A 23,021-nucleotide genomic window follows, 5' to 3' on the forward strand; every position below is an offset into this window, starting at 1 on the left:
GTGGATGGCCCCTGCCCATCTGTCAAAATGGTCTGCTGAGGGTGAGGGTCCAGCCCACCAGCCGGTCCCACTTCCCCACCCGTTTTTGATAAAATATATTTAGAAAAGTGCATTTAGAGATGTGTGTATTGTGAGAAAATAAGTTCAAAAACATGCATTTGAATGCAATTTTTTTTGCAGATTTTTTGTTAAGAATTGCAGATTAATGAGAAAATGGAATGGAACAGATTTATGAAAGTGCACATTCAGAGGAGACATGGACCATTTCCACCCATCCTTACCTGTTGCTGTTAATTGATACCCCCCTCCCCACAACCTAACTATGAATTCTGTGCTTCCATATTCTGGGACCCCAAAACATCATCCATATGATCAAGCCTCCAAACATTAGCTCATCTTCTAATGCAAGGGTGGGAAACCAGTGGCCCTCCAGGTTTTCCTGGACTCCAACTCCCATCAGCCATTACTAGTGGTCATGCTAGTGGGGGCAGATGGGAGCTGGAGTCCAAGAAAATCTGGAGGGCCACAGGTTCTCCAACCCTGTTCTAATGCAGTATATGCTCTCATATTCCAGCAGTGCCCTCCTGCCATTTACAGAGGTCTGAACAAACCATTTCTTGTTCCCTTTTTGACATTTTGTGCTACCTTCTAATCCTCTAGTAAGGAGACTGGTTTCAATGATAAAAATAATGCTTATTCTAAAGATAAGCACTTTCATATTTGAGTTTTTAAATAAAGCTAGGCTAATGTATTTTGTTTGTCATTATAACTTCATCCCTTGTCACCTGCTTTGCATATAATGCATAACTGAGCAACTCACTAGGAATGGCAGTGATCAGGCACTGATCTATAGGATTCTCACACGAGTTGATGTAATGGCATTTAGCAAATACTAATCTGGGATGCCGAATGCATGCCTAGCCACAAGAGAGAGAAGATATAGCAAGCCTTCTCTGTCACTACTCACTGGGGCCCAGGAAGAATGTGTGCAAGGACAACAGTGTGATGCTATTATATATATCACAGTCATGGTCCTAAGGGCTAGAAGTTTCACTCCCTTTCCTCATCATGAAGCCAAGACAAAATGGCTTTATTACTCTTAGCATTTGATGCTATTAAAAGAGAAATCTCTGTGGCAGGATTGGATGGCACATTCATACAGTTTTGTGCCTATACACTTTCAGGGATGCTTGATTCATTATAATAAAAGAATTATTAGGATTTCCTGACTCATCTCTTTTTGTGTGTATGATCATTTCATTTTCTTTTTATTAAACTTTGAGGTTATTTGCTAAACTACAATCCAGTGTGTTAGTCTTTGTACGTATTTTTCATATTTTGTTCTCCTGACATTTATCTTTGAAAGATGATTTGCTTTTTATTTTTAACATCATTTTATCTCAAAGAAACAGTGTCCCAAATCAGAAGGACTTCCCTGAGCACGCATCATCTTATTTCAGTATGGGATTTTTAACCATTTAGGGTGTAATCCAACTGACCTTAAGCACATCAAAATCCCACTGATTTCAGTGTGAAAAATCTAAACACATGCTTAACTTGTTCTCATTGCTGGACTGTGTCTTTTCAAAAACAGAATAGCATTTTACTAATTTAGTAAGTTAAATTCAGAATAGTATTTTATTAATATTTTATTGATGATGTGAACACGTTTTTATATATTTGGTACCATCTACTTTTCTTCTTATATAGTTGATCAATGAAGTCATTGCTCCATTATTTTCCTTTCAAACAAGTCCATAAAGCCGCATTTATGAAAGTTGCTCTGTCAGTAAGATTCCCCAAAACCCAACTTGTACAAAATGAAAGCAGTGTGTGATAGAATGAAACAGTTGAGACATTTTATGTTTGGTTCTTCCAAAATGGTTGCTCTGTTTAGAATCTGTTCTTGCCAGAATGCTCAGAAAGCCATAGGAAGTTCAAAATGCCAGCTCAGACAAAGAACTGAGACATAAGAGGGAAAGACAAACCTAGTTTGTTAGAACCTATCTTGTCCTTCTGATTGGCCAAGAGGTTGGGAGGGGGATTAAAATAATGCATATAAGTGAAACAGGCAAGAGCAGTGTTAGGGTTAGAAAATTGTTGGATAATTCAGGGGAGAAAGAGCTAGAATCAGAAGATATCAGGATGGAGAGAGTGTTGCAGAGGACTCAGACTCCAGGGATGAAAGAAGCTGAACTGAAAGAAGGATGGAAGCTGCACTGCCAATTGACTAGGGCAAGCTGATACAAATGTCTTTATTATTAAGCCTTGGCTAAAGATGGAAAAGTGATCCTCCATGGCGCAGAGTGGTAAGCGGCAGTAAAGCAGCCGAAAGCTCTGCTCACGGCTGGAGTTCGATTCCAATGGAAGGAGGAAGTTGAATCTCTGGTAAAAGGGGTCGAGGTCCACTCAGCCTTCCATCCATCTGTGGTCGGTAAAATGAGTACCCGGCATATGCTGGGGGGTAAAGAAAGGCTGGGGAAGGAACAGGCAATCCCACCCCATATATACAGTCTGACTAGTAAACGTAGCAAGACGGCACCCTAAGAGTCAGAAATGACTTGCACTATAAGTGCGGGGACACCTTTACCTTTAAAGATGGAAAATAGTCTACACTAGATACAGATATATGTGTTTTTCCATGTTATTTTCATATCCTAATTCTTCTTATGTTTCATTGCTAAACCTGTTTTAAAATCTCTCCCACTCCCTGAAATATCAATTGTTTATCTGCTGCTTTTTAAAATCCTTGATGCAGTATCTCCACTGGCTTTTCTGTTCACTTTTGTTCCCTTTGTCAATATATTGCAGATTTTCAAAAAGACTGTGCTGTGATTGCACAATAAGTAATGATATTGTTATGTTCTGCTCTATTGTATGGCATGCTGTTGGTTACTGTTTGATGTACCATGAATTTGATTGCTTTAGGTGGTACATCTGCCAGTATTTATGTAGTATCCACCACCACTGCTGCTGGCAGTAGCAGCAGAAACAGCAGCAGTGCTGATGGTGACAGGCCAGGCCCAGCTTTTGTTAGCCCAAATTAATGCATTGTAATTTTGCTAGAAATGGAATGAAGATGAACATGCTTGGATTGTGAACTTTCTGCAAAGGTTACAAAACCTAGCAAGTTTGGAGTGCAACACTAGTTGATGGCTTAGGAGGGAATACAAACCACCCCTCTGCCTGCCAGTGGGGCTTATGGAGCACTGGAAGGCCACCACTGCATTTGCAACGCTGCTGTGTATGGCAGCTGGTAAGGAAAAGGGGGCAGTAAGAGTGCCAGTTGAGCTGGTGCAGGGATCAGGCCTGGATTGGACCTGATTCCATCATGCTATGCATTGAACCTGGCTTGGAATCAAACAGATCATGGTCAGCACAGACCCTCCCCACCTCTGGAATGTCCCATTTCAGAGTCTGATGTTAGCTGTTGCATTTGATGAGCAGAACATCACTCTAGCAGGAGCCAGGGGGAGCCCAGCTTCGCTGGAAGATCTAGGTGGAGGGACACCTTCACCATGCTCAGTTCACCACCATGCCCGGCCCAGCGCAAGGGTTGCTCTACCACTTGAATCTTGGCATTTTGTTTTATTTCTACCTTAGTCCAAGAGTGTCAGGGCAAGAGGCTTGGCTCCTTCCATTTTATCTTCACAACAGCCCTGAAGCCGGTGAGGCAGAAAGATCATGAGAGACCCCAATTTACCAGTGAATTTCATGGATGAGTGAAGACTTCAATCCAGATCTCTCCAGTCCAAGCACGCTATCATCCACTACACCAACACTGATTACTGTGAATGTTGTTTGTGAATGTTGTTGGTGCAAGGAAATCTTAAGTAACGGTTTCAAAGATGTTACAGATCTATAGTGATATTTGTAGACAACTTATCAATCAATTTATGCCATACTTGCAGTTACCATTTCAACAAGGGTTCATAAAAAATAATAAATACTGAACCCAGAAAGCTGTTTCCACAGCATTTTATTAAATAAAAAGTGAGGGGGAGAAATATATCTGCAAACATGATTGCTGCTGCCAGCTCTTGTTAGCATTGCTGTTATTTGTTGCTAATGGCAAGACTGTATACATATGAAATTGGATTGCCTTCAACTCTACTCTCAAATGGAATCAGTACACAAATGTGTGTCACCTTCTCCTGTAGCTGCTTGAAATACAGTTTAGAAGCAAATGTGTTTTTTATTCAAATATAAACTAAATTTTTTTTAGTAAAATCTAAAGAAACCAAGTTACTCCGGAGCGTTACAACCCTTCTTCCCAGAATCTATTTGATGCCATGCTTCTCTCTGATTGTTCATCTAGCACTGTAGAAATGGCATGTCTTGTGCTATATAAAATGGTAAACATAATTGACCTTCTCCACAGCAAGACTGTAAGTCAGGGGTCACCAACATTTTTGGGCAAGTTGGCACACTGGGAATTTTGAAAAAAATATTCTGGGTATCAGTCACAAAATGACTGCCATAGGGGTGTAGCACAACACAAAATGGCTGCCACATCTAAAAGAACAGAAGAGGCAGGGCCACAAAATGGTGTGGGCATGTTCTCCCATCAGCTGCCCCATCAATAAAAAAGGGCCTACATCAGCCACAGCCACATTCATTTGCAGAGAGAAGCTCTTTGTACCTCCCCTCTGTTCAGAACAGAAGGGAGAGTAAGTATGCAATCCTGGCACCTCTTAAGGGATCATTCAACATAGGAGAGGCCAGGCATTGTGGATTTTGGAGAGGATATTTACTGAGGTCTTTCGTAGGCACCATAGGAGATACCACATTAGCAAATCTTGCTATAGGTACAAATGCACATTGGGAGAAACACAGGGATGCCACCCCAAACTGGAAGCACCATGTCAACTCCCCCTCCACCACACACAGCACAACCTGCCCCATTTTATGAAATCACTTGTGCTGAATACTTCCCAAACCTCACTAGGTACAGTTAGTGATATCGTGGGAAATCATCTGACATCATGTTGGTGTAGGGAAGATACCAGTTGTAAGTATTTGGCTGTTCTAATTGTTTCTTAAAGTTTAGTTTGCAGGCATTGGCACTCTCCCAAGTCACTTCTATGTTTGAAAAAATGCACAAATGTAATATGTGAACAATAAGAAAAATACACCTTCGAGAGAACATCTGTGAACGGCCTCTGCGCTACAGATTTCAGTGGGTATAATACATATTATTTCTACCCAAGGAATCATGGGAAAAGCAGTTCTGAACTTTGTGTGAATTATGTAGGGATCTCTAACACAGTGGTGGCTAACTTGTGTCCCTCCAAATGTGATTGAATGACAATTCCCAATATCCTTGGCCATTGGCCATGCTGGCCAGGGCCAATGGGGGCTGTAATTCAGCAGCATCTAAATGGCCATAGGTCAGCCACTCCTGCTCTAATGGTATGCTTTACACCTCACCTTGCTACAGTTCTCAGCCTAGTTCAGGGGAAAGCCACGAGAGTTAAAAGTCATTTAAATAAACAATTGAAGTATAGGCTCAATATTTATGCTATCTGGAAGCAACTCTCAGTTTCGCTTGGGAACATTTCTGAAGTTTGTTTTGAACAAAAAGAAGACCCAACAGTGGTTAAGCAGATGCTCCAAAGAAGCCCACAAACAGGGCATGGAGGCAGCATTCCACTGTAGAACCTGGTATTCAAAGGTATACTGTCCCTGAAGCTGGAGATTCAACTGAGATATCGTGGCTAACAGCCAATCATAGACCTATCCTTTAATTTTCCCTTAAAGCCATGTAAGCCTACATAAGAAATGGACAATTAGACTTCTCTCAGTTTACTCCACTTCTGCATCAATTTGCAACTTTTTAAAGTTGACACAAAAATTATTATGCATTTTCATGCAGTTTTATCCTAATATTCACTAATAGACAAAAAACCTTGCAGTTTAAGAATTTATTTATTTATTTATTTTCATTTCTAGACCGCCCATAGCTAATAGCTCTTTGGGCGGTGTACAAAACGAGATTAAAATACAATATAGAATAAAATCAGTAACAAAGAGGAACACATTAAACTAAAACATTAAACATAAAACATTAAACATTAAAATGCCTGGGAGTATAGCCAGGTCTTAACCTGGCGCCTAAAAGAAAGAACCGTAGGCGCCAGGCGTATTTCCTCCGGTAAGTTGTTCCACAATTTGGAGGCCACCACAGAAAAGGCCCTAGATCTAGTAACAGTCCTCCGGGCATCCTGGTGAGTTGGTACCCGGAGGAGGGCCTTAGATACTGAACGAAGTGAATGGGTAGGTTCATAGCGGGAGAGGCGTTCCACAAGGTATTGCGGTCCCACACCGTGTAAGGCTTTATAGGTCAACACCAGCACCTTGACTCTGGCTCGGAAACAAATAGGTAGCCAGTGCAAGCGAGCCAGGACAGGTGTTATATGCGCGGACTGATTGGTCCTCGTCAACAGCCTGGCTGCCGCATTTTGCACTAGCTGAAGTTTCCGAACAGTTTTCAAGGGCAGCCCTACATAGAGCGCATTACAGTAATCCAATCTAGAAGTTACCAGAGCATGGACAACAGAGGCGAGATCATCACTGTCCAGATAGGGGCGTAGTTGGGCTACTGAGCGAAGGTGGTAAAATGCATTCCGTGCCACCAAGGCCACTTGAGCCTCGAGCGACAAGGAAGGGTCAAAAAGGACCCCCAAACTACGAACCTGTTCCTTCAAGGGGAGTGTAACCCCATCTACAACAGGATAAACATCCACCATCTGGGCAGGGAAAGAGCTCACCAACAGTGTCTCAGTCTTGTCTGGATTGAGTTTCAGTTTATTAGCTCTCATCCAGTCCATTATCGCGGTCAGGCAACGGTTCAGCACATCAACAGCCTCACCTGAAGAAGGTGAAAAGGAGAAGTAGAGCTGCGTGTCATCAGCGTACTGATGGCAACACACTCCAAAACTCCTGATGACCGCACCCAGAGGCTGCATGTAGATGTTAAAGAGCATGGGGGACAAAACCGACCCCTGAGGGACTCCATAATGGAGAGTCCAGGGTGTCGAGCAATGTTCCCCAAGCACTACCTTCTGGCGACAATCCGCTAAGTAGGAGCAGAGCCACTGCCAAGCAGTGCCCCCAACTCCCAACTCCGCGAGCCTCCCCAGAAGGATACCATGGTCGATGGTATCAAACGCCACTGAGAGATCAAGGAGAATCAACAGAGTCACACTCCCCCTGTCCCTCTCCTGACAAAGGTCATCATACAGGGCGACCAAGGCTGTTTCAGTGCCAAAACCGGACCTAAAACCGGATTGAAACGGATCCAGATAATCGGTTTCATCCAAGAGCGCCTGGAGCTGGCCAGCGACCACCAGCTCCAAAACCTTGCCCAAAAAAGGGACATTCGCCACTGGTCTATAGTTGTTCAAAACATCTGGGTCCAAAGAAGGTTTCTTTAAAAGAGGTCTTATTACTGCCTCCTTGAGACTACCAGGGACTACTTCCTCTCTCAAGGAGGCATTTATTACCTCCTTGGCCCAGCCGGTGGTTACAGCCCTGCCAGTCTTCACCAGCCAAGATGGGCAGGGGTCCAGAGCAGACGTGGTCGCCCGCACCATTCCAAGCACCTTGTCCACTTCCTCGAGCTGCACCAACTGAAATTCATCCAATAATAAAGGACAAGGCCGCGCTCTACTTCAATGGATTCATCTGTCATAACATCAGAGTCTAAGTCCCGACGGATGCATGCAATCTTGTCCTGGAAGTGCTCCGCAAATTCGTTGCAGCGGGCTTCCGATGTTTCCTTAGTATCATGAGGACCAGAATGTAGGAGCCCTCGTACCACCCTAAAAAGCTCCGCTGGGCGGCAAAGGGATGATCTAATGGTGGTAGCAAAATAATGCACCTATAGCCCACAGGTCTTTCTATCAAACTTTAAAAAGCAGGGAAATTGGGCAGCTATAGTGAATGCACCAGGGGAGCAGGAGACCTGAACTACCCTCTGAGATATTGGACTGCCCTACAAATTTGTCAAAATGCAAACACAATTTGGGTTGGTCTTTCACAGTCCAATCCACTTCCTGTGTAGCTTGGAAGAATTTGGTAACATGGGCCTCTGAGCATATGGTGAGTGGTGGCAACACCTGCCATCTCCAAAGATGGAGAATTATATTTTTGAATGTTTGTTGGTGTTCTTTGTACTTTGCTTCTTTCCTGTATTACTAATGTTTCTACGGAGAATCTAATCTACAAAATTTTATTTCCCTCATTATTCATCCTAGAAATCTGTGTCAAATTTATCTTTAATTAATTCCAATGCCTTTTTATTGGTCAATGTCATATGATGGTGAAGACAGCCTTTTGTGTTTCAAATTGGAGGTTACGTTCTATTTCTATTTTGGGTGCATTAACAATTGAATCTGAAACTGCAGTTTTGTAAAATCAGACTGATTACAATATGTTGCTACTTCAGCAATGAATCTAGCTGTTGGGAAAAAGAGGATGCATGTTTTCAGCCTGCTATGTTTCAACCACTTCATTTAAGGCAAGGTGGGCATGGTCAATTAAAAACACAGCACACACCTAGGATTTTGCTAGAATATATTTCACCTCCCACTCTTTTATCTTGCTCAAATTGAGACACTCCTGGTGTCCACTGGAGACTATTCTGCAGAATAGTCAGTGCCATTATTCCACAATTATTTTTGGAGGTTTTTTAGTGTAAATTTTGCAAAGTGTTGCTGTACTTCACATATCCACAGAAATAGAAACAAAAGAAAATGATTTCCTATAGGAAACTTAACTAAAATTGAAAAGTAAATCAAACATATTTAAAGTAACTATATCAACTGCCTTAATAATGTTGCTTCATCCCTGCTAAAACAAGATCAGCACAACACATGTCTTGTTTCTATTATTTGGGCTGATTGCAGGTGTTGCCACCACTAACTATATCCTCAGAGGCACATGTTACCAAATTCTTCCAAGCTACACAGGAAGTGGATTGGACTGTGAAAGACCAACCCAAATTGTGTTTGCATTTTGACAAATTTTTAGGGCAGTCCAATATCTCAGAGAGTAGTTCAGGTCTCCTGCTCCCCTGGTGCATTCACTATAGCTGCCCAATTTCCCTGCTTTTTAAAGTTTGATAGAAAGACCTGTGGGCTATAGGTATGTCCTTAAACTGCAAGGTTTTTTTTGCCTATTAGTGAATTTCCCTGCTTTTTAATCCAAGAGGTAAGAAATGGGATCATGTGCAAGTTTGCTGAGAATGCATTGATCATTTGCATGCTTATTGAGTTCAGTAGGATTTACTCCCCTGCAATCATGCTTAGGATAGGTGAAACTGACCACAGGGGATGGGAAGGAGAGGAGGAGGGAGGAGAGGAAGGGCAGAGGGGAGGAGGGGGAGGGGAGGAGGGGGAGGGGAGGAGAAGGACAGGTGTGATCATTTGCATGTTTATTGAGTTCAGTGGGATTTACTCCCGTGCACTCATGCTTAAGATAGGTAAAATTGACTGGGGGGGAGGGAAGGCTGGAGTGGGCAGGGGAGGAGGAAGGGAGAGGAGAGGAGAGGAGAGGGGAAGGAGGGGGAAGGCAGGTCTCATAATTTGCATGCCTATTGAGTTCAATGGGATTTACTCATCTGCAATCATAGTTAGGATAGGTAAAACTCACCATGGTGGAGGAGAAGGGGGAGTGGGAAGGGGAAGGAGTGTATTGTAGGTGGACAAAGGAAGGGGGAAGGGAGGGCAGGTTTGATCATTTGCATGCTTATAGAGTTCAATGGTATTTATTCCCATGCAATCAAACTTAAGATAGGAGGGGGGAGGGGGAGGGGAAGGGGAAGGAGGGGATTGGAAGGCGATGGGGATGGGGAGGGAGGGGCAAAGGAAGGGGAGGGGAGGAAAGGGGCAAGAGGGAGGGGATAGGAGGGAGGAGAAGGTAAGGTGGTTTTGATCATTTACATACTTTTTGAGTTCAATGGGATTTATTTCTGTGCAATCATGTTTGAAAATGGAAATTGACTGCCTTCAAGTTGATCCCAACTTATGTTGACCCTCTGAATAGGGTTTTCATGGTAAACAGTATTCAGAGGTGGTTTTACCATTGCCTTCCTCTGAAGCTGAGAGGCAGTGACTGGCCCAAGGTCACCCAGGGAGCTTCATGGCTATGTGAGGATTTGAACCCTGGTCTCCCAGGTCCTAGTCCAACTCTGACCCAGTGGAGGGGCAGGGAGGGAAGGAGGAGGGGGGAGAGGATTAGGTGGGTGGGCACTGGGTAGAGGGGAAGCCCCTTTCCTTTCTAAAAGGAAAAGCTTGTGAACAGTATCATTGCTTTTCAGCATTTCCCCACATTTTTATTCTACGGCAGGCACATGTTGCCTCCCACCCAAATTTAAACCAAAGCTGTCCCTGGCCACATCCACACCAGGCCTTTATTTCACTTTCGACAGTCATGGTTTCTCTCAAGGAATCTGGGAAGTATAGTTCTTTTAAACTGCAGAAGATGGTCAGAGTATGAGGCAAGGTCAGTAATAGGATTGCAGGTACTCTGTGAACATGGCTGATTTTTAATGAACTTCATCAGATTATGAGAACTCTGACAGAAGAAAGTCCAAAAGGACTCTGGGCGTTTCTCTCTCTTTTTAGACTTTGAACTCTCTATTCTCTCTGACTAGTGTTTTGTGTATCGCCATGAAAATTGAAAGGGTTGTTAAGCAAGTGTTTCTGAGTTCAGGACTATAATTTTGTAAGGTTTTATTTTGAAATGAGCTTATGGGAAGCAACAGAATGGCATGGGGGGTATTTTCAATTTAACACTGCAGAATGTGAAAAATCCATGCTGGCTATAGTATACAGCCACTCTTGTGGCTGTATAATATACATTTTATATGCATTTTTGTGTGCTGTTTTTTTACAAATATATGCATGTGGGTGCACAACATATATGCCTTTTTTGTATGCATTGTTTGATGAGAGACTGCATCACAATACTCAGAAAAGTGTGGATTTTGAAGGATAGCTATATTTCAGTTTGTATATTGATTTTGGAAGTTCGAATTACGTTCGCATTAAAATGTGAACCACATGAATCCTCGTGCCCTAATCCTTGTTACCTTCATCACTATCCAGATCTCTCATCCATACACACACATAACATGGGCATATGTTCATTTTAAAGCTAAAACTAGGTGAAATTTCAGCTGTGATTCAGTATCAGGATTAAGAATTTATGCAACAGCTGCACTGTTAATATTTCCAAGTATTAAAGCACGGTAATTTTAACCTCTCTGCTTTCAAGTTCCGAGTGCCCTCTAGGCCACTGCAGTAACTGAAAATTAGGGGTTTCAATATCCTGATTGAGCAGCTCAGGCCTTTGCAGAATTAGAACCAGTAGCATGACTTACTGTGATGGCATCTTCCTCAGTAGCCCTTTTGCTGTGATCTTGTTGGGGCTTGCAAAGTCAGGAAATGAATGCAAGCTGTGCTGTGTTGCAAAACCTCCAAAGAACATTAGCTGATGCTGAAAGTATTGATGGCAAGTCAGAACGTGGAACTGTTCCCTTGCAAGACAGTAAATGAGCCAACACCCAAGCAGGTGCTAAGGATTACACTACAGGGAAAATGCTTTCCCTATATTACTGTCTTGAAGATCACATAAAATATAGGCCACCCCTGACAATTTGTAGTTGTTCAATATCACTGGGTACTTCCTAAATTCTAACCTTGCAATTATTAACAGCCACTGTAAATTGGTATTATTCTCCTTTGTGAATTTTGGAACACTTGCTTTTAGGTGAGGGGCTCTATATGCTGCCCCTGCCTCCAATATCCCTATGCATGCTGGCTTTTTCCCTCTTCTTTTGACCTATGTGGGTTGTGCATTAAGTGTAATGGATTTCAAGGAAGAGTCTTAACTAGTTAGTTATTCTGATTAGTTGAACATTTGACAGTTTTACTTAAATAAGAATTGAATCGATGGAGTGATGTGATGGGTGTAAGGAGTGTGTGATTGTGTACGTGGGGGTTGTGTGTTTGATTCATTTTGTATAACATGAATGTGTAGATGATTGGTTATTGTGATTGTATTATTATTATACAATCTGTATTCTGTATTCTAATTATACAATTATGTATTCTGTAATATTTATGAGGTTTTTATGATATAGTGTAATGTTATTTTGATGTCTCTTAATGGATTTTGATTTTTTGTATATGATTTGCATTTGTGATTCTCAGTAGTTTTACTTATGTATGTTGTATAGAGATATTTATTTAATTAATGTACTTAAAATATAGTAGTAGTATCAATATTGCTTGGTTTTGAATGTGGAATTTTACTGTATTTCTGATATTGGTTACTTTTGGGGGGATTTGTAAATCTCTTACAGATTTCTCTTGAAATATGAAGTGGTATATAAATTAATTAATTAAATAATTTAGGTGAATACAAATAGACTCCTCCCTTGGATCATGTGCCATGTCTGCTCAGAGTTCCCACTAGCATGGAGGACTCTAATTATTGCCACATCTGGGGCATACATTTAAAGCACTATGATACCACTTTAACCACCATGGCTTTCCCCAAAGAATCCCTGGGAACTGTAGTTTGTTAAGGTTGCTGAGAGTTGTTAGGAGACCTCTGCTCTCTTCACAGAGCTACACTTCCCAATATGGTTTAATGATCAAACTCTCCTCTAGGGAACTCTGGGAACTGTAGCTCTGTGGGGGAATAGGGATCTCTTAACAGCACCCTTAACACACTACAGTTCCCAGGATTCCTTTGGGGAAGCATGACTGTTTCAATGGTATCATGGTGTTTTAAATGTATTCTGCCAATGTGGCTGATGTTCAACTGAACTTGGTTAGATCCCCTCTTCAGCTTTCCTGCTAAGATTGGAACCAGAGCTGGTGCATGTGGGATATTGGGGGCATGTCTTGTGTGTGTGTCCCTTCTCACTTTAAGGCTACATGCATAGGAAAGTGACACATACTCTCCTTTTTCAGTCAAATGGTATTTGTCATTCACTAACCTGTCCTGAGATGTACCCAAATTTAAAGGTTAGGGCCAATAGGAAGCATTTGCCTCAACACCAGAGTTACTGTGAAGAATATGCTAGCTCCTAGAGTTGCTGAAAGGCTTGTGCAGATGAAGAGAAGCCCCTGAAATGCTTCACTTAAGAGTTTAGCTACAGCCCCCAGAGGGAAAATAAAGAACAACAAAAGTGAGCATAGTGTTGCTTTTTACCAGGGAAGATGAAGGAAAATATAGTTGCAGTAATATGAAAGGCTTGTGCCTGGAGTGTCATATGAAGAAAAAAATTGCAGCAATAGAGGTGTAAAAGTAATCTAGCTTAAGATACGGTGTCCAGAATGGTATTTGTAGCCTGAGTGTAGCAGTGTTCTGAAAGACCAATCGGTTCTGATTTAATGGATATTTGAGGAATGAGAGAAGGAATTGAACAGAAGGGAATGCAGCCTTTTAATCCATATGGAGAAGTGCATAAAGTCACACCAGTTGTTCTGGTTTATTTCAGAATGTCAGATTGGACAAAGACACATTCAAGCAACCTACTTTTAGAACACAAATGAATTCATTCACAGCAGATTAAGGTGTATAATGAAGCCACTGCCTTCTCTAGCTGTAAAGTATTCACAGTTATAGAGCACCAACACTCTCTCAGCTGTGGATAAGGCACTGTATGTACCACACACACACAAAGAGCAAAGGATGTCATATGAAGACAATTTTCCTTTCCTTATACCTGGAACTGTGGACAAAATATTTTCAACAGCTTATTTAAAATTTGGCAGGGTTGCCAGGGGGTGCTTGAACTTGCTATGCAAGTTGAATTGGTCCTGTGGTAGGTCAATAGTTGGTCATCTCTGAGCCACCCTGAAACCCATAGTGACAAATGGACCAGCCTCTATTTAACATGAGATGTCCCATATTCAGCCAGGGATGATCATGTAATGTGTTGCGCTCCTTCCGTTTCTGGGCATGGCAAGCCTCCATGTGGGTCAATGGACATGGCATGCTGAGGGCTGTGAAATTTTTATACATCAATTTAGTTTCATTCCTGCTATCAACATCTGCTTGTGGGAGAGGGTGTTGGGTAAATGTGGGATGCAATCTCACACTTGGTTATGTGTCTGTAGGATTCTGTGTCTTCAATGGAATTGTGGGTCAAAGAGATGCCCTTGGATATTTATCCTACAGCACCCTTCCCCAAGATATTTTGGACTACAACTCCCATCATCCCTGACCATTGGCCATACTGACTTGGGATGAAGGGCTGAAATCCTAATCGCACATATACAGTGCCTTACAAAAGTAATCTCAAAACTCAGTGCTCAAACAAGAAAGAGACTTGTGAGAAAAGCCACAGAGAGGCCAACAATCACTTTGAAGGAGCTACAGACTTCAGTGGCTGGGAGTCGAGTAATGGTGCATCAGTCATATCAAGAGCTCTGCATAACACTAGCCTATATGGGAGAGTGGTAAGAAAGAAGCAGTTACTCAAAAAGTACCATCTGAAACAGGGCCGGGTCCAGGAATGCCGGGGCCCTTGGGCATCAGCCTATCCCAGGCCCCTCTGCTCCCCTTCTGTGATCCGTGGCATGAGCCATGCCGCAGATCGCAAGACAGGAGCTTACGAGCCACCCGCCATCCCCCCCGCTTCACCTACCTTTCCCTGCTGTTCACACAGGGTTGCCATCAATAAAGATGGTGGCCAAGGTTTCCATAAGGGACTGAAGCCTCTGCCGCCATCTTGGTTGATGGCACACAGAGTGCATTGCTGCCATCAACCAAGATGTTGGCAGAGGCTTCAGTACCTTACAGAAACTTCAGCCACCATCTTTATTGATGGCAATCCTGTGTGCTCAGTGTGCGCAGCTGCAAAGAACAGTAGAGAAAGGTAGGTGAAGCGGGGAGGATGGTGGGAGGCTTGGAAGCTCCTCCTGTCCTGTGATCCATGGCTCCTGCCACAGATCGTGGAAGGGGAGCAGAGGGCCCCTCAGGGGCGTCTGTAGCTGCGGGGCCCTTGGGCCAGTGCCCCACCTGGCCACCCTTTAGAACCTGCCCTGATCTGAAAGCACGTCTGGAGTTTGCAAGTAAGCATGAGCCCCAGCTGTGATGTGGGAAAACGTTTTGTGGTCAGATGAGACCAAGATAGAGCTTTTGGGCCAAAACACAAAGTGCTATGTGTGGCACAAACCTAACACTATCCATGCTTCAAGACACACCATCCGTACAGTGAAGTATGGTGGTGGTAGCATCATGCTGAGAGATGCTTCTCATCAGCAAGGACTGGGCATCTTGTTAAAATTGAAGGAAGAATGGGTGCAGCAAAATAGAGGGAAATACTGCAAGAGAACCTGCTTCAGTCCACTAAAAAGTGGAAGCTTGGGAGGAAATTCACTTTTCAGCAGGACAATGATCCCAAGCACAAGGCCAGAGCAACACTGGAGTGGCTCAAGAACAAAAAGGTGAATGTCCTACAGTGGCTCAGTTAATGTCCTGATCTCAATCTCATTGAGAATCTGTGGCATTCTTTGAAAATTGCTGTCTACAAGCGACATCCAACCAACCTGAACAACCTGGAGCAAATCTGCCAAGAAGAATGGGCCAAAATCCCTCCGACACTGTGTGCAAAGCTGGTACAACCTACCTCAAAAGACGTAGAGCTGTTATTGCAGCGAAAGGTGTCTCTACCAAATATTAATTTGTGGGAGTTGAATACTTAGGTAAGCAACATGTTTCAGTTTTTTATGTTTCTCACAAACATTTCCCAACATAAAACCAATGTCACCTTACAATAATTGATTTTCAGTTTCAGTGTTTTGAAATAAAATATCATACAGAACAAAATTACAATGTACCATTTGTAATTCAGTAATATAAGAGCATTGGGCAGGGGTCTGATTACTTTTGCAAGGCACTGTAAGTAATCTGTCATATTCAGCCCGACGGGATTTACTTCTGAGGTAAGAAGCTTAAACTGGGCTGTCAGTGACAGGTATGGATTCAGATCTGTATTATTTTATTCACTTTTTAAATGTTTGCATTTGTGAACCTTTTAACTAAAATTTGTCATGCACTTCTGATCATCATATATAAAACTCTGTGTTGCTAGTACTGTTATACGAGTAGGTTATTTTTCTTGCTTTAATGATGAGAACATGCTGAAGACTTGTTAATCAATTATGGTATCAGAAATTGCAAGCAGATCTTATGATTCCCTCAGTCTCAGAAATTTCAAAGTAGGAAGAAATCTAATCAAGTACATCTATAAAATTATCTCCTTTCCCCCCAATTCTTTATATATATTCCCTGCTTGTGATTTTTTTTTACCTTTCCGGGTTCTCCCCCTCCCTATTTTATCCTCACAATAACCCTGTGAGGTAGGTTAGGTTAAGAGACAGTGCCTGGCCAAAGGTTACCCAGTGAGCTTCATGGCTAAGTGAGGATTTGAGCCCTGGTCTTCCAGGTCCTAGTCTGACACTAACCACTACACCACACTGGTATGACTGTCACAATGAAAACAACAAAGAGTCTTGTGACACCTTAAAGACTAAAAACATAGTTTTGTCATAAGTTTTCATGAACCATAATCCACTTCATTAGATACATGAAGTGTTATCCTGAGTTAGAGGAATATATATGCATGATTGGCAGTGCAGGTGAGAGATTGTAAACATTGTGATCAGAAGCAAATAAAATGCAGAACATGCAGATAATTATTTTATTAACAGTGGACATTCCGTAAAACAGTTTTTATTGATAGCCCAGGCGGCCTGGCATCGGTAAGCCAATTAATATATGTAGTATGTGTTTTTTTTTTTTTTAAGTTTATTCTGTTTCACTCCACAAGTAATAGCATTGAACTTCTTATTGTTCAGTGGTTTCACACTGCAGTCAGTATTGTCAAATGGAGATATGTGGAATCCAGCAATTGTTCCTTTAATGACATATCTGAAGCCTAGATAAAGGTCTGAAACTGCTTAATAATGGGCTTTTATGTAATGTGAACATATGCCATAGTAAAAAGTATAAGCTTTAGAATTAATCCTGTATCAGAATGGATGATGCAACAAGATGTAATAAGAGAGGATGAATAAAGGCAGTCTAATTAGAACAGACTGAGAGGGTCTGGAGGCTCCAGGACACAGAATGGACTGGAAGACAGGCCTGGCAACCAACAGGCCTTCTGTATCTTTAAAAGTTGTGCAGGGGGAAGGGAGAATTCCACCTTGTGGTTTTTCTCATTACAGTGCTGCAAGAACACCTGCACTTGGCTGACTTTCTCTTCTCCTAAAGATACAGGACCAGGATCAGGCCCTGAACCTGGCAACCCTAGACTGGGAGCTTATGCAGCCAGGGAGACCAGGAAATTTTTGTTGGGTCGAAGACCCTTTTCTTTCTATTCCTTCTCATTCCATTATCATTTAGGCTTTGAGCGAATGAAGAAAAAAGTACTAAATACCTACTTTTCAAAAATAAGTCCTTTCTCTTTTTTTAACTTACAATGCAAAACACCATTCAGTATTTCTTTTTCAAAAAGTTCTCTCTTTTCTGCTGAGCTCTATGAAACTGTTTCTTTTTGCACGTGTGCGGTGACTTGCTTCACTTTGCTACATTAATGACCTCATGACCTTTCTCAATGACTTGCCTTTTGAAGCAGGAGTTCGGTCCTCAGCATCAGTTTAGATATCCCCTGGCATGCTCATTTCCCATCCCTGAAGAAAAAGATCTTTCCAGAAGTAAAGCTTTAAAGGGACACATGCCACAGAGGTTTCTCCCAGTCAATGTGGTGTAAGAGGGTGAAGCCTAGCATGAAATGTCAAAGAAAATGGCATTCATCTTTCTCTAGACTTATTCAGTCCTACGGTCACCCTGAGGGGAAGGAATTTGTGCCATGTCTAGTTACATGGTGTCTTGGCACTGAAGCTATTACTATAATGGCACTAAAAGATGAGTTCAAGAATCCCGTTGGTCTCATTGATTGCTTTAGTAGTCAGGAATTCCAACAATCAAATATCAAATATAATGGAGCTGTAAACTCCTCCCTAGGTGCATTATCATGTAGTACAGTGTATAAGAGTGCCTTGTCAAGAAAATAATGTGTGTGGTGGGGTGAGGGGTGGGGAAAGAGACCAAAATGTAGTTTCTTTAATAAAAAAAAAAGCCTTCCCACTCAATCCTGGCCATTGCCTCTGAGTGAACTTCAAGCTACCTTTTAGGACCATACAAAATTCAAAGCATTAGAACTGTACCTTATACAGCAAATGTCAACAGCTTCAAATGTTCTGGCACTTTGTCTTTTTAAATTGCACATTGTCTATGTTGTCTAACAGGACAGGCAAGTTTATTCAGGGTGATTAGCTGTCAGATTGTGATACTTGCTGCTGTAGAATCCAGGAATATTGGATGCACTGGTAGTTCTACCCCATTCTAAAACCTATGGAGATATTATGCAGTCCTCTGAGATTAACACTGTCTGGTTTCCTTCGATTTCCCTCTTCCACTCCATTGCTGCCCTGGCCCCTTTGCCTGCACTCCTCCCTTGCCTCCTGTTGGGTAAAAATGGAACACATTTTGCTTCAGCAGTCAAGGAAAGAAGGTGGGCAAAAGACATAGCAGATACATCCTCTTCTCTTCCTATGGGACCCTTAAAATGCAGGAGTGGGGGACCACAGGCCCAGAGGCCAAATGTGGCCCTCCAAGCCTTACTAACTGACCCCCAGAACTCTCCCCAGGCCACACCTTTCACCAGCCTGACTTCACTTGCCCCTTGAGTGTTTTTGCCGGACTGCAATGTGTCCTTGAACTTGAACAATGCCTCTTGCTTGAGTGGATGGAGGATAGAGAGATGGGTGAATGTCTGTGGAATGCAGCCTACTGTACAAAGATAACGTTTATTTCTCTGGCCCCATTCACCATTGTCATGTGGCTCTCAGAAGATTTCCCAAGTATTGTCCTCATGCTGAAAAAGGTTCTCAACCCCTGCCTTAAAACATCAGGCAAGATTTTGGGGTTAGGTTCTCACAGTCCTCCCCAGAATACACTAGCATCTTCAGACACCCTCTCTCCCACAATGCATTTAAGAGGGGTCCCAGGGCAGTGTGTGCTAGCCCTACCCCCCTGCTACACCCAATAGCCATGCCTCTACGTGTTCATGTTCAGAACACATGAGAAATGGTTCTATGAGTATACCAATGAGCATGCATAGAACTCCTCCACAGCGGGGGGGGGGATTCTGACTGTGCTGATTGGTGTATCCCTCTGTATTTATGTCAGAAGCAGAAAATTCTAGAATATTATTTTTCAGACAAAATTTCTCAGATGTTTTATCACCTGCTCTCCTAGGAAAAGAAGGCTACTCTGCAGATTTTTCTCAGAATATTCTCCATAGTCTTTTGTGTAATTTCCTCCCTCCCCCAATGCACTGAAATGGTGCTAGGTCCATGGCACCGTGGAGGATGCAAGATGGTGGTCAGGCTGCCAAAACAGGTGCTGTCACCCTACCTCCCCCCCAAAAAATTCTAGGAAGAAAGAGAAGCTGTACTACTGCCACTGCTAATACCAAGGTTTGTTCCTGAGAAACTTGGAAAAAAATATATCTTTGCCCTGGAGAAATTTGGTGAACACCCCCCACCACAATTTGTCTGCCCACAAATAGGATGGAAACTTTTGAGGGTCCATTTGTGCAGAACTCTACTCAGAATGCCCCCCACACACACACACATATGTGATGTTAAACTCAGAACTTTGCCTTGTTTGGATCCTCTATTTGTCTGAGTATCCAGAGGATCCTGAGACATTCATTTATAGAAGAACATGTTCCAGATCAGGTTTAGTCTTTTAGGTAATAAAGAAAACTTTAACATTTAATAAACATTTGACAAGTATCAGTATAACTCCCCAAAGGCTTGCATGGCAAGGTTAAGGCATCTCTCCCAGGCTTATACTCAAAGTCCTTTGTGCGACTTGGCGTACAGAGAACATTTTATGAGAGGCTGTAAACTAATACCCTTCAATAATCTAACCTTGGAGGTCACAAAAGCATGGAATATAGTTATCAGCATCAATCTGTGAAAGCCCTGGATGAGTTCTGGTAGATGATTCTCATGTAGGCAACAAAATGAAGTTCCAGTGACAAACCAAATATAAACGTCAAAAGACAGAGCAGCACCACTGGTGACCTTATAATGTATAGTAATAGAAAGGACCTGGCCCCTGTTAACAGGCAGATTGGAGGAGACACCTCCAGCAAATAAAGAGGGTGAACTTTAAGAGGGGGGGGATGACCTGAGGAGTGGAATGTACCATTTCAGGCCGCTGGTGAGCAGTAGAGGTGTGTGTGGTGGAGGAAAGCGGTGAAGCTACACACACACCCCACCACCACGGCATCACTGCTGCTGAGCTGGACAGGATTGGGGCAGCTGCAAGGTTAGGGCTGCAGAGTTGCGCCAGTGGGACCACTACCCGCTAATGTACCTGCACAGCCCTGCCCTTGCCAGTGCTCTGCCCAACCCCGTTCAGGTAAGCAGCAGCAACACCACTGTTCAGAGAGTGGCTCCATGGATCTCTTCCACCTCACATTCCGCTGCTGCTGGGGATGGGGGAGATGTAATTCTTTATTGTTTCTGTTTCCTCCCCCCTCCCTTCCAGTGAGTAGAAAACCAGAATACCAAAGGTAATTCCATCCTTCTTCTGCTACACAGTTTTCCAGCTCAGCAAAGGTCTGGGGTTTATTTGTTATTTTGGGGGCTTTCATGAAAAGGCCGTGTCAAGTGATCTGAAAATTCCTCTATCTGCTGCAAGATTTCCCATACCCCAAACCAGCCATACACTAGATATGGCTTCAAAAATACCTTAAAGGCTAGATTCAACCTATCATAAGAAGTAATGGGTTAGATCCAGACTAAGCTGGTTGAATGTCATTCCTATTGAAATCAATGTCTGTGAAGTTAAGTCATGGCTAACTGTGATTTCAATGGCTAATGTACAGTGCAATCGTAGACATGTCTACTCATAAGTAAGCTACACTAAGATCAATGGGACTTACTCCTAGGTAAGTTTGTACAGAATTGCAGCCTAAGTAGGAACATAGGAAACTGTGTTATACCAAGTCAGACCTTTGGTCCCCCTAGCTCATCATTGTCTACACTGACTGCCAGAAGAAGCTCTCCAGGATTACAGGCAGGGGCCATTCCCTACCTGGAGGTGCTGGATATTAAGCTTGGACCTTCTGCATGCAAAGCAGATGCTCTGCCACTGAGCTACGGCCTTTCCCCTGTCTGTATCTCAACCCAATCAATAATTTAATGTATACTACATCCATACAAGGTGTAAGGTTCAGAATCAGACTTCTAAGTTCTTAAAAACTTCAGAAGTTCAGCTTTTGCTAAACTATAACAGGGAGAATAAACTATAGTAGGGTTGCCAGGTTCTTGGCCTGAGACTGATCCTGTATCTTTAAGAGAAGAGAAAGTCAGCCAAGTGCAGGTGTTCTTGCAACTCTGTAATGGGAAAAACCACAAGGTGGAATTCTCCCTCCCCCTGCACAACTTTTAAAGATACAGAAGACCTCTTGGTTGCCAGGCCCGGCCTCCAAGAGGTCTTCTGTATCTTTAAAAGTTGTGGAGAGGGGAGGGAGGGAGAATTCCACCTTGTGGTTTTTCCCATTACAGAGTTGCAAGAACACCTGCACTTGGCTGACCTCTTCTCCTAAAGATACAGGATCAGTCTCAGACCATGGACCTGGCAACCCTAAACTAGAGGGAGCCCTTGAGTCCTTTCCCTTCCCTGTTACTGGACATGCCAGCACACTGTTTTTTGCCTTTGTTGGCCTCTGTACACCATAGCATTCAATTTGGGTGTATGCATGTGTATCCGAGTTATAATCAGAGTACACCTATTGAAATCAATGGACCTAAGTTAGTTATGTCCATTATTTTCAGGGGGTCTGCTCTAAATAGGACTAACTTTGGATGAAAAGGTTTTATTCCTTCATCATTATTTTCTTCTTCAAAAATGGGGAAAGTAAATGTGCAAAGCCTCTCTGTGATGAATCCCCCTTCCCACTGTCCTCTTTGTACAATATTCACAGAAGGTAGGTTAGGGTTTAATGGGACTAGGGAGGGAAAGATCTGTCAAACTGTATGTTATTTTCACTAAAATACTCATTTCTATGCGCATTTCCCCCTAATGCATTCATTTTGTCAATGCTGGTTGGTTGGAGAACTGCATTGAAAAATCCAAGTACATGTGAATTTTGAAAGATGGCTGCGTTTTGGTTCTCATATTGTCTCACAAAGTGCAAGCTTGATACATTCTGCTTTAAATGCAAACTGAATTGAATTTCTCCCCCATCCCTAAATGGGACCTCTTTAGCAGCATCAATGGGGATTCAAATCTGTGTATGCATTCTAAGAACGATTGACTGCTGATGTGTCAGGTAATGTTCATAAAACAAAGCACATTGCTGTAAGGATGGGGAGCATGTGGCCCACCAGATGTTGTTGAGGTTCAGTTCTCATCATCCCTGACTAATGACCATGCAGGCTGAGGCTGATGGGAGTTGAAGTCCAGCAACATCTGGCAGGCAACAATTTGCTCCTTCCCTGTACTACTGGATCTGTAATGGCAATATGCCACTGCACTTTCAGTCACAAGATTTCTGTTCACAGGACATTATAAAGTACAAAGAAGAGGGATCCCCCCCGATGCTATTTAAAAAAAAAAATTGACATACCAGTTTTGATAAAACTGATTGTTTTATTTCTTTAGAAAATTAATGGCTTATTAATAAAATTAAGTTTTATTAATCCCATGGTCTCTTCATTAATAGCCCACTTGTGACTTCTGAAGGAGACGGGGGGCATGAGTGAAATGTCTCATTTGCATTTTACATACCTAGCAAAAGCAGACTATGTGGTTGAAATTATAACTAATTCCAGTACAGTGATATTCTGTATTAGAAATTGATCGCCTCATTATTTCTTCTGTAATGGTCTCATTACACTTGATTTTGT

This window comes from Rhineura floridana, chromosome 9 (genome assembly GCF_030035675.1).
Source record: "Rhineura floridana isolate rRhiFlo1 chromosome 9, rRhiFlo1.hap2, whole genome shotgun sequence".
In the NCBI taxonomy this organism is placed as follows: Eukaryota; Metazoa; Chordata; class Lepidosauria; order Squamata; family Rhineuridae; genus Rhineura; species Rhineura floridana.